The sequence below is a fragment of the Anoplolepis gracilipes genome, chromosome 11 (assembly GCF_047496725.1).
Source record: "Anoplolepis gracilipes chromosome 11, ASM4749672v1, whole genome shotgun sequence".
NCBI classification, from domain to species: domain Eukaryota; kingdom Metazoa; phylum Arthropoda; class Insecta; order Hymenoptera; family Formicidae; genus Anoplolepis; species Anoplolepis gracilipes.
The window spans coordinates 3,996,857-4,007,353 of NC_132980.1; positions in this window are offsets into that span (position 1 = coordinate 3,996,857).

Below are 10,497 nucleotides of genomic sequence, written 5' to 3' on the forward strand. Positions count from 1 at the left end.
TGTAATTGTATGATATTTTACAGTGATGTACACGCACCGGCATAAATAGTGTCCGTCGGTAAATGTGTATGTACGTACGTGTATGACAACCGAAAGCGTCACATACACATGCAGCGCGTACGTACATGTCACTTGAAGCGTGGCAGAATTCATGCAGCGGAGGAGAAAAAAGTGGGAGGCAATCCGATGTTGCATCCTTAGCGCAAGCCGCACGATCGAGAGAGAAAACATGACAAGACGTGATGCCGATTAGTGGTGTCTTATAACTCTGTCTCACTCACTCTACGCATGAATGAGCGAAAAAGCTATAGGACACCGCGTTGTCTCTATATGCGTCTCGTTCGCTCTCGCGCTTATGTCATGTTTTCTTTTTTATTCCTTCAAGAAACGTGGCTGAATCTTGCGGATCGAATACCGGCATTCATAAAATTTTAATTATATCATATATTAGAAATTGATCGGTTTCATACATAGCAAAGAAACATATTCTATAAAAAATGGGTGCAAATTTACAATTACTGTTCTAGTGAATCTCAAAATTACTCATAATGATACATGTATAATTTTTTACCAAATTTTTTACATAATAGAAAAAAAAATTACGCAATCATAAATAAATTAATAATTAATTAGAATAAGCATATGTTTCTTTGCTATATATGAAACCGATCAATTTCTAATATTAATATGATATAATTAAAATTTTATGAATGTCGGTATTCGAGCCGCAAGGCTCAACCACGTTTCTTGAAGAAATAAGAAAGAAAACATGACATAAGCACGAGAGCGAATGAGACAAATATAGAGACAACGCGGTGTCCTATAGCTCTCTCGCTCATTCATGCGTAGAGTGAGTGAGACAGAGTTATAGGACACCACTAATCGGCATCACGTCTTGCTTTCTCTCTCTCGATTGTGCGGCTTGCGCTAAGACTGCAACATCAGATTGCCTCCCACTTTTTTCTCCTCCGCTGCATGAATTCCGCCGCGCTTCAAGTGACACGTACGTACGCGCTGCATTTGTGACGCTTTTGGTTGTCATACACGTACGTACATAAACATTTACCGACGAACACCTTTTATGCCGGTGCGTGTACAGTGTATGGAGACTCTGCCAATTAATGGCAATTATGTAAACAATAATCTGGATGCTAATGTGCATGCCAATAATAATATGGATGCTGTGACTGCCAAAGCTGAACAGTAAGTTTATTTATTATAAAGTATTATCTTTTTAATATTAATTTTATTTTTATATAAACTTTGATAATGAATAGTTATAAAAATGTCATTAATATTACATATACATGTGTGTGTGTATGTGTGTATTACATTATTTGTATAATTACATTTTTAATATTATCTAATATTTAATATTTTATTTTGTTGTTTTTTTATTTATATAACAAAATTTAATTATATAATTATTAATTGTAATAAATAATAGTAGTATGAATTTTATGCAATCGTTCATTTTGTAATTTATTATATAATTTTAAAACTCTTTTTATTTTGGAAAGTAGAATTTTTTTACAGTTTTGTTTTTCAATAGCAAATAAATTTGGATATTTTACAGAAGCACATGTAGAAGCACGCAAAAAATGAAAAATTCTTCAGATAAGAGTTCTCGGAAAAAAACCTACTCAGGCAAGTTCTGAAATTAAAACAACAAAACAACAGGTTGCGACAAATTGTCAGACGACTTCGATTAAAACAAGAAAAGAAGAAGAAGACTGCAGAAAAAGAAGAAGTTAATGATGTCAAAAATATGCGAGAATTAAGTGGTAAGTTATTTTCAGGAAATTTTTTAAAACTATTGTCTGCATAAATCGATGCTTTGACTAAAAAGAAACGTGGAAGAAAATATGATTCCGATTTCAAACAATTTGCGTTATCATTATTTTTGTCAGGTCCGCGTAATTATAGAGAGTTAATAAAACATTTTACTTTACCTTCTGTACGTTCTCTGCAATTATTTACACAATCGTGAAAAATAGTACCCGGTATTAATGATAAAATTTTTGAAGCATTAAGTAAAATATTTCAAGCATTGCCACCAATTGAAAGACATTGCATATTGACTGTTGATGAGTTAAGTTTGAAATCTCATTTATTTTATAATATATCAGAAGATAATATAATTGGTTTTCAAGATACGGGTTACGAAAAATCACATCAACCAGTGAAAAATGCTTTAGTATTAATGGCACGTAGCATTGCAGGAAATTGGAAATTTCCCGTTTGTTTTTGTTTGATAGAAACAGCATGTCAAAACAACGTTTTAAAACAAATTATATTTGATGTTATTGTTCAAATTATATTTGATGTAAGTTGCGAAATTCGAATGCTATCGTGCATGCATTGGTGTCAGATATGAGGTCTAATTTTATGCAGCTATCTCGTGAGTTAGGTAATTCGACAGAAAATACAACTTTTTTAGTTAATGAGGAGAAAGTATTATATATTTTTGATACTCCTTATTTAATGAAAGCACTTCGTAACAATTTATTAAAATATAACTTTCTATTTGATATTAATAAAATTGTTTCGTGGAAATATATAGTTGATTTTTATAACAAAGATTCCAAGCAATGGATAAAAATGGCTCCTAAATTATCCAAATTTCACCTTGAACCGAATTCTTTCCAACGAATGAAAGTAAAATATGCTGTTCAAGTATTTAGCAATCGAGTAGCTGCAGGGATGTGCACGCAAATGTCGTATGGTTTTCTTTCAAGTGAAGCAGTTAGCACAATAGATTTTATAGAAAAAATGGACAAATTATTTGATACATTAAATTCGTCTTCATTAAATAATCCAAAAGAATATGGGAAAGTTTTCAATGGTAGTGAAAAACAAATTAAATTTTTAAAACAAATGTTATATCTTTTTAAAGATATTAAAGTAATTGATGCCAACGGTTCACATATTAATGTAAGAATTAAATGTTTTGAGTGCTGGCAGATAACAATTAAAAATATAATGCAATTGTGGGATACATTAAAATCTTTTAATTTTTCTTATCTTCGAACCCGAAGAATTAATCAAGATTGTGTCGAAAACTTCTTTGGTTCTATTAGGCAACAAGGTGGTAATTCTTTGAATCCGACACCAATTCAGTTTTTATGTGCTTTCAAGAAATTACTTAGTATTAAATTTTTACAACATTCAGAAAGTCAAAATTGTGCTCAAGATAGTGATCAAATGTTGAATATTATCAAAAAACCATGTTTAAATCCAAGTACAAATGTTAGTCCAGCTTTGCCACGTAAAATTTTAGATATCCCAAGCCATGATTATTATTCTATAGATCTGCCAGAACAAAATGCATTTACATGTGTGTGCGGATTTTTAATTAAAAATTGTTTACAAATTCATTCATGTAATGCATGTATAACTTATGTAAGTGAAAGTAAGGCTGTCTTAGACGATACAACTTTATATTGTTCTTTTCGGGCTTATTTCAGTGATGAAAATAATTTGTATAGAAAGTTAGATATACCGAATAACAATTTTTGTTCTTATATACATCAGTTGGAAGAATTATTTGTAAAAAATTTTGAAAATAATTGTTTTAAAAAAAATATTGGCAACTACCTTTTCCAGTTAGCACAAACTGTAGCTTTCGAACCACCATGCTCAGATTTTCCTACAATTTTTTTGATAAAATTATTTTTACGCATGCGTATTTATTTTACGCTATCACAACATAATAAATCATGCAAAAGTATTAGTAGGAAAAATAGGAAACTTTTAAATGTTTCACATTTATAAACTTTTTTATGATATTAAATTATGTTTGTATCTGTATACAGTCTTATTTTCATAATTTATTTTTATATTGATTTTTATATTGCTTATTGCATGTAATTTTAATGTTAAGTTTGTTAATTAACAATGTGTGAATTCTGCGTATATCTTTTCTAATTCTAATTATATAATATTTATTAATATTATATTTATTAACTGCACATTGCATGTATGATTAAATGTATATATTAGATATTAAATTAACAGGGTAAATTCAGTATATTTTTTTACATTACATTAATATAAATTCAGTATATTTTTTTACATAACATTTATTAACTAACATCACATGTTTTATATTCGTATTTTCAGTTTTATAACTTCTTTAATGTATTCATTTTCTCTATTATTCTGTTTTCTTTTGCGTTCACTCTATTTATTATGTGTTATTTGCATGTGTGTGTATATTATATTTTATTGTATGTTAAGTAATGCATGTTTGAATCTTTTGTTAATTACATGAGTGTGTAATATATTTTATGTTTATATGCGTTACATTATATAAAATGATGTTCTATAACTAATATTTATTTATCTCATATATTATATTTTTTATTATCTTTGTTATACTTATAATATTATGTTATTCATCTAGGATAAACGTTGTTTGGAAGAGATATAGTTACCACACAAGTGAGTCAAAAATTTAAGAAGACAAACTTAATTCTATATTATTAATATCATTAATGTTTGATCATTATGTTATGTTTATTATATTATACATATTATAATGTAAGTTAATGTAATTTAATGTATTATGTAAATTAATGTAAGTTATTAATGTAAGTTATAATGTAAGTTAATGTAAGTTAATGTATTATGTAAATTAATGTAAGTTATTAATGTAAGTTATAATATAAGTTAATGTAAGTTAACGTTTTCTTTAATGTATAATTGTAGGACGATATGTTCTTTTCCTCTTTCTTTTCTTATCTCTCTGATTCATACTGAGGTGGATCGAGTAGCTAAGGTATGGGTCAGGTGATAGATTTGAAAGTTCATAATTTGTAATATATATATGTATGTATGTACATACATACATATATATACTTATATACATACCTACATAAACAGTCCCTCCCGTATGGGTAACGAAGAGACATCGAAAGGCATTTTCCAGTGCAAGGAGGGAGAGGAACATGTCTGCTCTCTCTCCTCCGAGGGGAGGTTTTAGTGTGGTATTATATGGGACACCTTCCCAGATCGATTCCCACAGTACCCCTGGGCCGGCCCACACTTTTAATTCTTTATTTCATTTTTTATATAGTTATTTTGTATGTAATACAATTGTAATTGTTCATATTTTATATGCTTATATATATATATATATTATTTAACTATAATTAGATGTAACTTAATTTTTTTCAATTGTAAAATATATATCATATATTATAAAATACAACTATAAATAAATTAATATATTTGTAAATGTATTTAACAAATATTTCTGTTGTTTCTTTTTATTTATTGTATTCATAAATAAATGTATAATGTACTTTTATTAATACTTTAATTAATTAATTAATTTTTTACAAGCTGCGCTTGGGGAGACCCTATTAGCGCTAACAGCGTTATTCTATCTTTGTTACTCGCTGAAAGTTGAAAAGAGATAGAATAACGCTATTAGCGCTAATAAAGTTTCCTCAAACGCGCCCGCAGAGATGGATGCTGAAAAGAGAGGAGAAACAAAGAGAGAATGAGAGAAAAGTTCAGATGGCAGTACTGGTTATACTCGCTGATTTCGCGCATGCGCATTCCATTTTATGCTACACAAACATCAAAAGTGCCGACAGAGGGTTGCGCTACTATATATACTGTGCTTGTACTTAATATTGTATTTGTCAGAATCATGTCAAAGCCGAAAAAGATATACTATAACAGATGTGCTAATCCACTAGAAAAAAGTGGCCATATTGGTAAAAGTTTGAGGAACATTTCACAGAGTATCTTTGAAATGTTTCCGCATTTATCTCCAAAAGCAAAAATTTGCTACAAATGTTGAAAATTGTGTAATGAAATTAAAAGGCAAGATACTTCAGTAAACAATGTAACTGAAGATTTGAAACATTCTGATGAGAATGACGATGTATCACCAAGTAAGAAGTTGTATCTATCTAGGGAACAACAATTAGAAAATCTTTTGGATGGTCTAAAACAGAAGTTTACCTGAGAATGATTCACTTCGACTAAGTATACTCACGATAACCTCCGAATGTTGGAATATTCGTCAACTATCTGAGGAATTTCAGATTTCTTTTAGAATGGCGAAGAAAGCAAAGGATCTGAGAAAATCAGGTGGAGTATTAGCAACTTCAAAAAAGGATATTGGATCCGCCATCTCGAATTTCGGTAAACTGACTTCAGATTCGTAATCAGCGACACCCAAAACCCCTATTGAGGTTATTTTGAAGCCGATTTAATTATTAAACAGCTAATAATGTAGGATTATATGCAATTTTTGGCATTTTCAGGCGCCATATTGGAGCTGCTATCTTAATTTTTTCAAAAAAGCATATGGCTTTTGAAAGTACTTGAGTAGACAAATTTTTTGAGTCCTTAAACGTCCCTGTATATTGCATCAAATTTTGGACAGAGAGGTGATCCGGTTGACGTAGAACGTCCCGTACATATATCTTTTTTAACAACATTTTGAAGATAAGACAATATTTTATTCTACAAATTGAAAAAAAGAGAATTATAGAATTAAAAATGTTAATATATTTTCTTATTTTAAAGAATTGTTTTTTCTTTTTAATTTTTAATTAATAAGCTAAAAAACATATGTCTACAAAATTTTCTTGTCAAATAATAAAGTATATTTTATTTTGTCTTTACGCATTAAAAAGTATTCGAATCTTCTCTCGGAGTGTCAAAATTTAAATAAATACGAATTTTCGCATTAAAAAAAAATTTACTTGACTCAAAACATTTCTCGCATTCAATCACAATCGAAACCCTTCAAACAAATGCAAATTCTCGCATTAAAAAGGATTCAATTTATTTCAAATATTCTTCTTATTTTATCGCATTTAATAGAATTTTATCAAATATTAACTCTCGTATTCAACAGAATTCACTTGACTCTAAATATTCTTCGCATTCAATCGCAATAAGAGGTATTCAAATGAATGCAAACTCTCGCATTAAAAAAGATTCACTTCTTCTGCTAATTGTTATCGGATTCAGAGGCATACAAGGTTTCATGCTTCTATTCTTAATATCGCACTGAAAAGTATTGACCCATGATCCAATCCGAGATTTTTGCAAAGCAGAATTCACGATAAAATCTCGTGAATGCGAAATACTATTTTTGAATAAGACATTTTATGCAAGATGTATAATGTATATGTATATAAATATTAAAAAATAATATATAAGATAAAATGTAAAATATTTATTCAATACTAATATGTTTTGGCTGGATTTTGTAAAGTTCAAATGCGTACTTTGACTATAGTACTACAGTATAGGCTGTGACGTGGCCGTCACGACGGATGTCCACCCCGCTAAAAAGTACCGCGATTCCCAAAGAGGCGAACGATTTCAATTATCTGAATTTAAATTTGAACGTTATAATTGTATATTTTCCGGTGTTAAATCACGATGATAACGAGGGATTATGACGAGGAGTATTACAAAGGAGACAAAAGCTCAGGAATGCCGTAAACACAAGCGCGGCAACAACAAGGATCGGCCCTTCCTCGCGGAGCCTCGCGGACACCCGGAGAATCGGCCCGGCAAGGCAGGGCCGACCGACAACTAAGGGCGAGAAAGGCGTCCCGACAGCGGATGGGAAATTTATGGCGACGTCCATGGAAAGGCTACGACCGGCCCCGAGGGGACATCACCGGACTGCGCCGATCACCCACGCTGCCGAGAGGGAGAACCTCGCGAGGAGGCCGTAAGAGTACTCGCGGTGCGCAGCCCATCCGCCGAAGGCCCGGGCGCCCGAGCACGTGATACGTGCGTGAAACCAAATTTTGAGCGCGCAAAGCACATTCCCCGCTCCCCGATAAGAGCGGTAGGGCGGCAGGAATAAATACACATTCCTGAGAGCTTAAAGAGAGATTCGACTCAACCAAGATTCAGTCGAGTACGATCCCGCGAAGCGACTAGAGTGAGCGACTATATTCGGTGCGATACGCAAGAGCGACGATTGTGGTCCACGTCGGAGAAAATTCACCGGTAAGGCTGTCCAACATTTTTGACGGATATTTGTCACGCGGATTACGCCACCACCGACACGATCCGCGTAGTCGACCCCTCTGACTCGGACGCGCCATAACGGGCTGTTAGTGATTTCGTTTGGTGTTTTAGTCTTTGCGTTTCGGAAGAACGACCGCTGTCAAGAGGCTCGAGAAGATCGTAAGGCGTTGGCTTACCCGGCGTTATCGTTCGTCTTTTCGCAAACCGATTAACCATGTCCGAGATCTACCTCGTTGTCGAACCAATACGGTTTTACTGAGTTGTCGCCGGGTAGAATCGGATTCCCCCGAGAGTGCTGTCGTGTGCCTGCGCAAGAAAAATTGTGAGATCCCAGAGTTCGTATCAGCGGGTACGAAAGTGCGTGTCACCGTCTCCCTGGTGGAGGAGCGGCGCCGCCAGCACAAGTAGAGGCGTCGTGGGGCCCGGGAAACGACTAATTTCCTCCCCCAACGTAGGGTGAGTACCACAGAATTCTTGTGAGCGGACCATGCGATTCGCATACGCCGAAAGAGGCCTCGATTTTCGACCATCAGTCTCGTTGCGGGTTTCACCCAACGGCTTATTATTGCCAAGGCGATCGGCTATCGGAAACCAGAGCTGTCGACGGTGTATCCGCCTCAACCATCAGGATACGCCATTCTGTGAGCTTGCGAGTACGCTCTAGTAACGGCGCGAGATTGTAGCGGCCGCGATTTCGGCCTCGCATTGTTTTATCCCCCAACTCGCGACATTCGCGTCGATATCGTGATCAATTGTCGTGTCCTGGAGTTTTGTTCTGTCACCCGTTTATCGGCGTTTCCGCTCGAAGTTGTTGAAGTCGATTGTTCCGTTTGTACCGCCAAAATCGAGCGAGCATCATTGTTGTACTTTTTTTGGACCCACGACTTTCCGGGTCGTCCGATTGAATAAATTTGTCATTAAGTTTTATTATATTAACTACGTGTTCTTTTTTTCGAGCCAAGGGTTTCCCCTACTCGCAGCCTAATAAACCTTTGCACTTCCTTCGGGAACTGTCCCTTTCATAAACGACCCTCCCCTCTACCGTTAGGTGAGCTGGCCCGTCGTGACGGACGGAGACACATCCGACTAACTTTTAGTGATTTTCGCGCCTTTTTGCGACTTGGCGCGTGAAAGACCGCACCTGGCGCCCAGGATATATTTCGCATATCATTTCCTGCCCGCCGCAGCACCCCGCTTTTCGCCCCTTTTGCTTCCCCTTTTTTCTGAACGGCGATTTATCGGCCACTCCGCTCTCCTGTTCGCCGTACTTCCCCTCCCACCCGACGGGAAAAATCGTCGCAAGGCATATTTATAAATGCACGTATGTGTTGTATGGAACTCACTGTTCGTAGCGTAAACAAAAGTTGATATAAATAAATGACTATATTGTATTAAAATATTTAAGTTATTTTTAACTTTGTTAAATTAATAAATAAAATTTTATTTTATTAATTTTTTAACATATTTCTAACTTGTAAACAATAAAAATGTTTTTTTTAATAAAATAATTAATCTATTTATTCTTACATATATATTTTGTATTCTTACATATATATTTTTTCTAGATATGTGACAGTAATATGAAAATAATTCATGTAAATGCTAAATATCCAAGATGTACCCACGACAGCTACATTTGGAACAACTGTAATTTTTTGCCAATTTTACAGCAAATACACAACCGTGGACATACTTATTTTCTTCTTAGTATAAATATTTTTTTAATTATTTTTAATGAATAAGTTTGGTGATAAAAAAATTATTCAAATATTTCAATATTTTCATTGATACATAAAATTTTAATTTTATTTAAAAATTAAAATTAGAAAATATATCTTATATGTTCTATATATTATATTAAAGTTGGTTCATAATACTATTCTTGTATTTGTTTTTTATTATATATTATATATCTAATTTTATACTTTTTATTATTTTTTATTATTAAATTATTAAAAATGTAAATATTTTTTATCTGATTTAGTTCAATTAAGAAACTATATACATGTATAATATTATTAATTGTTATTGAGAAATAAAACTTCAATATATAAAATAAATGTAATATGTTTGACTAACTAAAGTGTTTCATGTTACAGGCGATTCTGGATATACTTTGAGACTTTGGTTAATGACACCTATTTTAATCCTCAACCGAATTCTTCTGAAGATCGATACAATGTAGCACACAGACGAATTCGATCGTTGATAGAAAGAACAAACGGTTTATTAAAAATGCGTTTTAGGTGTTTACTAAAACATAGAGTATTACATTACAAACCAGATCGTAGCATCGCAAATAATTAATTCCTGTGTAATATTGCATAATGTGTGCATTGAAGAAAATGTACCAATACTGCTAGAAGAAGAAAAAGAAGAAGATTATATTGATTTTGGATAAATATTAATAATGATAATGATGAAAATGAGAATTTAAATGAACGGCGAAATCGTATTAATCCTGAGCTTATTGCAGGAAGA